Source organism: Centroberyx affinis, unplaced genomic scaffold (genome assembly GCF_046629955.1).
Source record: "Centroberyx affinis isolate AG114_WGS23_722 - 3 ecotype Tasmania unplaced genomic scaffold, CSIRO-AGI_Caff_v1 ptg001645l_1, whole genome shotgun sequence".
Classification (NCBI taxonomy): domain Eukaryota; kingdom Metazoa; phylum Chordata; class Actinopteri; order Beryciformes; family Berycidae; genus Centroberyx; species Centroberyx affinis.
Genome location: NW_027280078.1, coordinates 962 through 12,311, shown reverse-complemented (window position 1 = coordinate 12,311; position 11,350 = coordinate 962).

The window sequence follows — 11,350 nt, the reverse complement described above, 5'->3', positions numbered from 1 at the left end:
ACATGCAACTTCAGTCGTACTACTCACCGATCTCCAATGGAACAGTGGCAAACCTCTTTTTTGGCTCCCGCGATGATGCGCACTAACAATTACCTATACAAAACAAGGGATGGTTAAGCCTGACCCGGGGGCGAGAGAAGAGAGAGGGGGGCAAAAGCAAAAGAGAAAAATCTGGATCCGCGATGAGTGAACTGGTTTTGTAAAGTCTCTTGTCTATATAAAGGAAGATCCCAGAGGTGGCAGAGTGACGGTATCTTGCACCAGGCGATGGATAACGTGCGACTGCGCTCCCACTCTCCAAGCGGTCTACTCTCAAGCGCCTCTACTTGGATAAAAGCCATGTGGTAACCAATCTAGCTCTCACAGCAGCGCGTTACCACGGTAGAGAGAGCAGGGTGAGATGGGGAGACGGGGAAAACACGAGAAAAAAAGTTGGGTTGATGTAAGTTTAAGCAATAAGCTTAAAACCCTTTTAGTTGTTCTAATCACTGTAAATAACGGCTTCAAGTGGCTTATTGCTTTTATAAACGGCGGTAATACACCGTGATAAAAAAATAACGAAAATGTTAAGAAAATGTTTACTCACTAATAATTTAATGTTATTTTGGAGCTGGCAATATAGTTCTTGAACAGTAACTAAACAATGTGATTGTTCAGCCACAATACTGAAATGAACTGTCATGTAGTCACAGGTGCGTTTACCTGGTATTTTACAGCGGCTTCAAACCTGACTCAGCCCCAGAAGTGTGGACCGAAGCTATCGGTTTTATAATCGATATTTGTGGAGGAATATGTATTTTTAAACCTGTTGTCTCAAATTGGGCTTACATGTAGGTTTTATATCTCCAATTCCTGGTTATTACACAGCTGGTTAATAGTTGGACCAACAGTCAACATGTCTAGATCTTGCTGTAATGTCAGCGTGTAATTAATGCTTAGTTGACAATGACAACTGACAACATTGCAGGCGTTTAGAGGTGAATGTCAGAATAAATCTCTAGGTAACATTCAAAACATGTAGGGCTGGTAACAATTTCATATTGAAAGAATCAATGACTTTCAGACAAATAGACTCACTAGTATGACTTAATTTCACATTGATATGTCACAAATAACATGATATCAAAACTACAAGCAAATGACAGTCCCAGAAATTGGATCACAATTTTCAAAAGACACATATCAAAAGGCTGAAACAGTTTGTTTCTTTTACCTTAGCTGTTAGTTGGTTAGTTGAGGGCTTGTGGGAAGTCAAGTCTTAATCTTCAAAGAGGCAGCGACCCCATTTGATATATGAATTGATGTCACCAGTCTTGTTCCCTTTGTCAATCCAGTTGCTCCTGGGGCTTTGCTTTCAGCATACCAACTCACACCCCTTTGTCCCCTCTAGAAGTCACTGTGCACTCACATATACAATACTAATGGATTTCCTCATTAAAAACATTGGATTGCAGTTGTCTTCAGCTGATGATGAATGATTGACTCATCATAAAGTCTTAATAACCCATGCTGCTTGAAAAACAAATGTTTCCTTATGGGCTTAAAAGGGGGTTTGCAGAGATTGTTCATGCACAAGTTGATTGCCTGGTTTCCAGGCGTGATAGACTTGGTGCACTAGGAACTCCCCTGGCTCTAAAAGACTGACCTAGTCTCTAAGAATCCCTTCACGTCAGGGTCACTCGTCATTAGAAGCTAAAAGGAAGTGCCTTGCATAAAAAGTATGGCCACCCAAAGCGGCTGGCAAACAGTCACTGAGCTTTTCAGGCAGAGTCAAGTTCTTTATGTTGCCTAGTACAACATTATCAGAATGGGAATGTTTGATGGGGATGAAACCTAAATACTTTCTTACAGGTATGAAGCAATTTCATAGGCCATGTGTTTTCCCACCCACTTGTTTGGATGCTCCATAAGAAGCATCTGTTCTTTTCCTCAGAAAAGTACTGCAAGGTGATAGTGTAGTACATGAAATGCAGTGTTATGTTTGACTGATCCATAAGATTTGAACGCTTTCTGGTCCAGTGACAGAACCCAGCTTCTCAGACTCTAGGAAAGTAAAGTGTTGGTTATGACTAAGCTCTGAGGAAGAGGAGACATCCTTTATAAATGGAAAACCTCTCATTCTAGCACTGGATGGTCTGTTGACAAGATAGCAATAGGTCGTCATTCTCTTCAACATTTCTCCTATTGGCCTACTGAGTCCAGACAGACCAGAATGCTTCACAGTGATTGGCTGCCCCGCTACCAAGGGACCAGAAAGTTGTTGTCCCATTGGTTATTAAAGTCCGGAGGGACAGAGTCACTTTGCTGTCCAGCTAGGATGCTGGAAAAAGCCAGTTGCTAGGATACCCATCATCACTCTTTTACAAGGTGCTGTAAGAGAGAGAGAAAAGAAGCAACAGAAAAAGGTGGACTGAGGGACAGAACTACAATATGTTAGATGCTGAGGTGGAAGGAAGTAAAAGGATGCGTTGGAAAAAAGAAGCGGAGAGATGGACAGAAGAGAGGCAGAATGAGAAAGGGAGGAACAGATAGAGAGGAAGAGGGCCGATAAAGCTGTCTGTCTACATCTCTTCTCGCCTCTTCTCACATGATGTTATATAACAGAGTGTTTTTTGTGAATTCTGCTATGTTGCCTGAGTCTGTATCAACTTGTTAGGTCTCTGAATCCTTCTATAGAATTACCTTTTTTACCCAGGATAGGTTGGTAATTTCAGAAAACCTCTGCTTCGCACTCATTTTGTTGTACATAGTCTCACCTGAGCGCTGCACATTACCACCAGAGTTTTAATCATTGGCCACAAAGCAGCTTCAATGCTCACTAGTCCTTGTTCAAGGAAACTGCAAGGGCAGTGTTGTTGAACGATAGGAGAACAGAACTCACTTCTCCTACACACATTTTTGCTGGCTGTTGTAAGGATTTGAACCACCTTCCACCCACAGCTCCACGTCTTTAACTTGTAGGCTTCTAACATCTACGTTCTGTCTGAAACCTTATGGAGTATGGTTTATTGTGTATTGTTTATTTGAATATCCATTATTTACTGGTAAGAGTAGCAGCTGTTCTTCCTGTGGTCCACACAGAAACAGAAAATGACATGCTTAAATCTTGACGATATCCCACATAGAAGTTGGGTCCAGGTCTTGTACTGTATGTATCATCAACCCAAATGTTCAGCTGTGACTTACCTCTGCCATTAGTCAGCTGGACGACATGCCAGCTAACTAATGGTTTAGAGTTATGATCACAGTGAATCATTGGGGTAGAAAAAGTTAGTCGTCCTTCCAGGGGTAGAAATCATGACCTAAAAGAAGGGAAACCTACTGGAGTCACACTTTGCAGACCCTTGCCCCTAGGAGACTTAATAATCAACGGTTTCTTAATGTGATGTTGTGTTGTTAATGTTAGCATTGATTTTGTATGGCTGGATTGTTATATTGTTGCATTTGGTACTGTTTTCTAATTGTGTCATCTTTCCTTTCTCCTCTCAGGTTTTATCCCTTGAGAAAATTTAGCTTGATCCCATTTTTTTTTAATACAAATGCTGATATTTCTGGATACATATTTTTTGATACAGATACTCTGATATTTTGGATGATTCTGGATGATGGAATGTTGATATTCATGTAGAGATATATGTATTGATATTTTTCAACAAATGTTAAAGCTGTGGAACTGCCTGTGGCCAGGTGTATTTCCCATTTCACCTAATCAGCTACTCACTGTGATTGATTATATTAGTTGTACCTGGGCCTCTTTATATGTAGATGGTTCCTCCCATTCACTCTTTGATGCCTGATGAAGGTCCTTCACCGTGGGCAGATGGTTTTTACTATTAGTTATTAGTTAGTTATAGAGTTATGAACACAAATGTAATTTTATGGGTGACTAGATATTCTTTAAAGATTTTGTAAGAGGACGTGCTATGTGCCCTCATACCTTTGATTGGTTTAAAGGAAAATATCCACCCTCTGGTACTCTCACACTATATATAACATCAACTTGTCATGTTCAATGCATTCTAGGAGTTATTTTGTGATGAAGTGTTATAATTTACCTATTTGGTGTATTATTTTTTTTTATTACCTATTTCCTGCCTCGTCTACTTCTACTTCAGTTAGTGGTTTCCTACAGTTCCCAGAATTACTTTCGACAAACCCCAGAGAAGGGGCGTGAACTTGTAGCTTTCAATCAAAGATGGGCATCTGAGCATATAAATATAGCTAGCCAGCCAACTACTTTGTGAACATTAGGGTGCGTCTGTGATCGTGGCCATGCCCCTAACTCAAAAGGCAACATGTCTTGTGGCTGTATTGCATTGCAGACAACTGTTGGTGGAGAAATTGGTCTCTCTGCCTCTTCTATGTTGGAGCTTTCCCTGTACTATTGTTGAACGTTGGTGCAAATTGGTGTCTAAAAAGAAGCCCTTGCTTTTTGATTCTGACAACAAAACCTGTTGTTTACCATTGATGTTTTAGATAGCTGAAATGTTTTTAAATTTCAAGGTATGTTGTATCTGTGCTGGAAATATCTCAACATCACATTGTCTACATTTGGCCAGTTATCCACAGGAATAAGAAAAATCCACTGCCAAACAACAAAAGGGGCATTGAAATGCAAGGTTCATTGCCAAAAGCTGTTTTAACGGTGTTAAACTGTTCTAGAGTGAATTTTTCTTTTAATCCTGATGAGGAAGCAAACTGGACTTTCTAGTGGAATCCAGGAAGATAGCAAACTGTCTTTTAAACATGAGGGTCCATGTACTGTAAGTTCATCAAGCTAAAAATTGACTCTAGAGTGTTCATAATTCACAAAGGACAGATTACACTGCAAATTGGAGGTAAATAATGCATCACTGAAAGCAAATATAAAATCAGGACTTACAGCGCTTTTATGAGGTGAGGAATTTAATCAGCGTGCAGACTAGGTACCAACAATACAAACTCTTTCTACTTAGGTGGAAATTTGAAAAGAAATAACTTCAAGTCATTCCTCTGGAAAACTCCATTTGATATATTTGACATGTTTGGATTTGAGCCCACTGGAAGGAAGGAACCAAATTGAATGACAAAGACAAAGTCATAAATGCAGCCAGATCTGCCATTCGGTGCCTTGCAATGCCAATGTTACTCAAAGTGTATAAACCTCCATCTCAATAGAGACACCACCCCACATCTTCATATCAACAGCAATTTGTTTGCGCAATTCAGCAAGACGCCCCCAGAACATTCAAACACGGGTCACTTCACTGAGAAAGCTTTAGACTGCATTGATGAACAATTTTCAACAACAACAAAAAGAAACTGAGAGGGAAAGTGAAGAGAAAAGGAGCTAGGGGAAATGGGAGACAAAGAGCTCCGCTCAACAGATCCCAAACTCAGGTTCAACAAACTAGCTGCAGCCAATCCACAGCATCTATTCAATTCAGTTGAATTCAGCTTTATTTATCCCCATGAGACAATTAGTCTAGGGTCCAACAAAAGGTAATATTTACATTCACAACAATAATTGTGACAGTAAGTATCAGGTTGCAGTTGCAAGATACAAGAGTCTGATAATTTAACTGGGGTCACAAACTTACCCCCCCCCTCCACACACACACACTCACACACACACTGACCCCCCTAACTACTTTCCTCGGAGAGTCCAATAGCTTTTCTCCTGCTTGCCAAGACGGGAGCGTTGAGTAGCTACCAACCAGGCCACCCAGTAGTGAGTGAGACCTGCCAGCAACACCCAGCACATGCCAACAGAACAGAGAAGGCTGATATTGGTATGCTGAATATTAATGCTATCAGAGACCAGTGCTAGTATAACAGCACTTCAGTACTCTATGAATCTACTCTCGCCTCTACATGGCATTATCTAACATTATCGTCAAATATGTGATATGAAATACATAGTAGGGGTTTGTAAATTATTTAGTTTGAATTATTATCAATTTTAAAAAAATCATTTTGATCAAAGGTTTTCTGATGTAAAACAGGTCTCCTGTAAAAGTAAATGAGCCTGGGTTTATGGTATTTACATATTTTTTGTACAGTTTTACAGTGTGTTATTGAAGAATTATTTTAAGACTTAACCCTATGACTGAATGTTTGATGCAAAGAGAGCCTGCAGTCATTTATAAATGATCGTTAGCACAGCGTGAGCAGTAGCAACAGACATGAAAGCAGTGAAGTGTCTAAACTGTTGTGGAGGAAGCTGCTCACTTGCTGATTTAGTTTGGTTTATTCAAGCAGTCAATTTAGCCAGTTTGTTCTGTTGTCACAGTTGTTGACAAAATACCTCTGACTTTTTGCACTCGGCGGTTACACTGATGAGACTTTTACTGAGCTGTGGCTGAGGGGGTAGACAAGATGAAACAAAAGAAAAGGCTTGACATAACATATATCACTTTTGACTGTGCCATATAGAAGCCGGGTCTGTATAAGCATGCAAAACAGCCTGTTTGAAAGTCATGGGGGGGGGTAGAGAAAGAGAGATCAGATAGTCTAAAACAAGGGCAAGCAAAACAATATGCAGGAAGCGGTTGTGGAGGATAATGAGCTGTCTATTTGGTGTACACTAATTACTCACTATTAAAGATGTAGCCATTGTAGACTTTTCACTTTTTTTTTCTATTTCCCCTAAAGGAAATAATAGAATATTCACACTTCTTCCCCTGTTTGGCCGTCTGAAAGCACCAGAAATTACCTGTTTTATGGTATATGATACACTGCAGTGGCCACTGAAGCAGTAATGTACGACAGATGCATGCTACCCTTTTGTGTGTGGAAGACAGAAAGAAAACAAGCACAGATCCTGTACAGACCCACAGCGCGTGTTCAATTCAATTCAATGCTCTGAAGCATCAGAGCATCAGAATTATCGGTTAAATAATTCCACTAACGTCACTTAGATACCACAGGTAACAATGGTACCTAACGTCAAAGTTTATAGGGCAACGAAAGATGTGGATGTATGTAAATGAACAGCAGAGAGTGGGGCTCGGTTAGCCCCAAAGGGACGCTAGATGGCCATGTCATTACCAGCATCCTTAAGCTCTTTATCCATCTCACCGTTAACGAGAACTTCATTTAGCGATGCCTTCCAACGCCGGTTCCTCACCACGGTGAAGTTAGTTAGAAGCTTGTGCCCAGTTGCACAAAAACAAAAGTTTTATACCTTAAGTTCTCTTTAAGGTTCACCTTAAACTCAAGTGAGTTGCACAAAACCCACTTATCTCCCCCCTCAGGGAATATCCTTAGATAAATCTGCAGATAAGGAAAGATCCTTAAGTCATCCTTATATTATTGCTGATGGGTTGCACTTAAGGGAATTTCCTTTCCTTAAATGTTAAGGGGCCTCCCATGGTCTCTTAAGTATTTGTGACATTTTTATGCCTCCGCGCCGGCGACAGCCATGGCCTGAGGCATTATGTTTTCGAGTTGTCCGTCCGTACGTCCCATTCTCGTGAACGCGATATCTCAGGAACACCTTGAGGGAATTTCTTCAAATTTGGCACAAACGTCCACTTGAACTCAAGGATGAACTGATTAGAATTTGGTGGTCAAAGGTCAAGGTCACTGTGACCCCCCAAATACGTTTTTGGCTATAACTCAAGAATTCATACGCTAATTATGACAAAATTTCACACAAATGTCTAATAGGATAAAATGATGAAGTGATGACATTTTATATCCAAAAGTTCAAAGGTCAACTTCACCGTGACCGTTTTGCTTACCACTGTAGCTGAGAAAATGATCTTAGGTCATTCTACAAAAATGGTGGAAGTGCTGTCACTTACTTTTTCAGACACCTAAATCCTTTAAGTTGACCTAATAATCACATCAATTATATATGTTCAATAAATATAGACTGTCCTTGCAATGATAAAACAAAGTTTATTGGCGGAGGCACACAACCGCGAGGCGGTTATTTCTAGTTATATTTTATATTGCTATTATTTTGAAATTAATTAATATTACAGTCAAAGAAAATTATGTTTTATGTGTAGGAGACTTTAGGCTGGCTAGCCAAATATGCTTCCAACGTTCTTGTTGGCAAGATTGAAATCCACCAAGCTAGCAGCTTGTGCATTGCATTTTCCCACTAGCTAGCTTGCAGCCAGTCCGTTTCTAGTACACAAAAATGATGATGCATAGTCTGCATGAAATAAGTATCTATGTCATGGTTTGGTGTCACAAAAATGTAAACTTTGATGAAATTGCAAGGTTGTTAGTTCTGTAGATGTTTCAAAATAATAGCGATCTCTGCCGAGCCTCTGCAGATCGCGCAGAGCAGTTGCCACGGTAACGAGGGCTCAACTGCGTTGTTACAGCTGAAACTACTGTAAAACACTAAATACAATGCCTTAGCTGAGGAGATCATTTTAGGGGCTTCATGCAACGCTCCTAAAGAAACCCCTGGCCTCAGAGAATTATTTGCCTAAAGGGACAAACTTAAGTTTGACACCTAAAGTTTTTCATGCAACTGGGCACTCAGATACTCACCGGTTGATGCGCTTTTTAAACGTCAAAAGCTCTGTGTCCTTGGTGGCTCAAACTTAAATTTAGTGTCCTTTGGCTTAGCATCATGTACACACCACCATAAAAGTTTAAATAAAGTCCTCCGCTTTCACAAAATACAGCTTTTTGGAGCCGGAAGCTATAGCTACTGCTACCACACTGATGACGTCGACTGCACACACAGGTTGCGTTAGCGTCATCAGCGTGGTGATGCAACATCTCACTAAGCGTTCCCTGACTGACTGACTGACTGACTGAATGACTGACCTGAATTGGCTCGTGATGCCCTCGGCTGCGCCATGGGAAAAACAGGCAGAGAGGTATGTGGATAGACAGACAGACAGACAGGTGTAGAGAGAAGGGATACAGGACACACAAGGGAATTAGGTCAAAATAGATGGAGTGGTGGAGTGGGGGATGCAGGGCAGAATAGATGGAGTTGTGTAAAGTGAAAGGAAAATTGTGATGCATGTTGCACATCAGGCTCATTCTTAATTCATGACCAAATATTGACCTATCTTTAACCCTGGTCAAGATAACCATTTAGTAAAAGGGGCTACAGTACGTACACATGCACACATACACATCTACACACGTACGCACACACATACACACACACGCACACACAGGACTTAGTAGCATTTCTCATACACTCCAAGTAGGCAGTCAATCATAAAAAGTCAATAGTTTGCTGCTTCTCTGAGAAAATCTTTGAGGTTCCACATGGTCAAACTATAATCAACTCATGACTCCATTTTCATTACAGAAATGCCAAACATAGACTATACTGTCAATATTGATAAATGTTATGCTCTGACAGTCACTCACTTCAGTCTAAATGCTTCACCAACAGCAAGGTGATTATTTGATGTAAGCCCCCCCGTCTCATTTCTCATGGGAGATTGATATTATAACTGATGTGCAATTAGACGTTCAGCCATTCTTAGTTCTGTCTGTCTTCATGCTCACCTGCCAGACAGTCTTTTGATGCATGACCTATTAGTACTTCCTCGTGTGAAATGAACCATGGGTAATGAAGACAAACTGGAGATATTGCACTATTGTTGGCTGGTGGTCTCTCTGTGTCTCTGTTTCTCTCTCTCTCCCTCTCCATTATAATCCATCCTCCTCCTCCTCCTCTCCGTGTCACCCTTCCCTCTAGATTGAATGTTGATCAGTCTGGGAAATGTGACACCCCACGTCTTCCTCTGAATTCGTCATTTCACTTATCACAGGCTGACATCTCAGCACTGACACAATGAGAGGCGAATGGGGCTATTATACCTATGAGGTTTAGAGGTGGGACAGTAATCAGAAACCTGTCCATCGCCTGTCACAGGGAAATTGAGTGTGATTGTGTGTCTGTGTGTGAGAGACAGAAAGAGAGCACGCTAGCAAACATGTTTGTGTGTGAGTGTGTGCCTTCCCCCGGCTATGCATCTTGAATTCAGGAAGACTCCAAGATCTTTATCACCAGGAGTTTGATGAACAATGTCTGACGATACCAACCAAATTCCCTGTGCACCAGTGCAGTTTAATCACGTGCCATCGAAGCACAAGAGTATGCAGGTTTTCATTTCAACCAATCGCTATGACAGCTGATTTCACTAATTAGTCCCTCCCTTTCTGGTTGGAGGTGTGCTAATTAGTGAAATCAGCTTGTTTGGAATGAAAACCAGATTGTTTCAGATAAGTTTGTCACATGCAAAGTCAATTTGAAATTGATAGTAAAATAAAAGTTTTTGTGGGGACTCTGACTCCCCCAGAATAAATCAGGGAGTGTAACTGAGGCCACTTTCAACTTTCTTCATACCCCTTCCCCACTCTCTCACTTTTAAAGATGAATACCACTGAATTTCAGCTTTGAAATGTCTTCACCAGTAGTAGGACATTCTGTCCCACCCATCCACTCTCTAATGTCACACCTATATACACTGAAAATGAACTGGAAAAGATGACTACAATGGTATCAGGACTTTTTTCTGGGGAACACTACACAGTTTCTGGTTCACAACTTATAGCTACAAAATCAGTCTCCAAAACAGCGTAAGGACATTAAAGATGGATGATGTTCTCATCATCGATCATCAGGTTCTCATCTAAAATGATAGGATAAGTCTCCTTAAAGTGTCAAGGATTCCTTAACTATGAAACTTAAATGTGACAGCAGATAACTTGAATACCCGCAACTCCAACATGTCTTGTAATGGTGGTGTAATCACTACTGTCTATCATGCTCAAGATATGATTGGAGGAGATGCAAGGAGATGGTCCCTTTATTAGCACATTAAAGCAATGAACAATATACTGAAGAGGACATTTTAGGGGAAAGTCAGATTTACCTGTCTACTATCCATTCAGATGAAACACCCACTTTCTAAAATACTGGTATAGGCACAGATGACCCCTACTGGTTACTTTCTTCATTGCAACCCCCCCCCCCTACCCAACCCCCTATAAGATTCCAATAAAGTCTTTGTAGTCTGAGATGTTTTATTCTCCTTGAATGACCCTTCCTTCAATGCATTCAATAGAGAGAGCTTAACACCGTCTGAAATAACCAACAACCCTGTACGGCTCGGCTACAATGGATCTAAAAGCTCACAACTGTGTATGCACTCTAACACTAAAACACATGACACAATATTGTACCTTTTGTGACTAGGGTTGTATTTTTTGCCAAAAACGCACAGTCCTGGTGCCAAAAAGTGAAGCGTTATATCTTTTTGCCTTACACTCTAAGAGCACAGAGTATTTACACACCTGAGATGTAGCAAGTCACCACATATCACCTCTGCTTTGTATCAGCCAACAACATAGCTGTAGTGCAATGAATGCAACG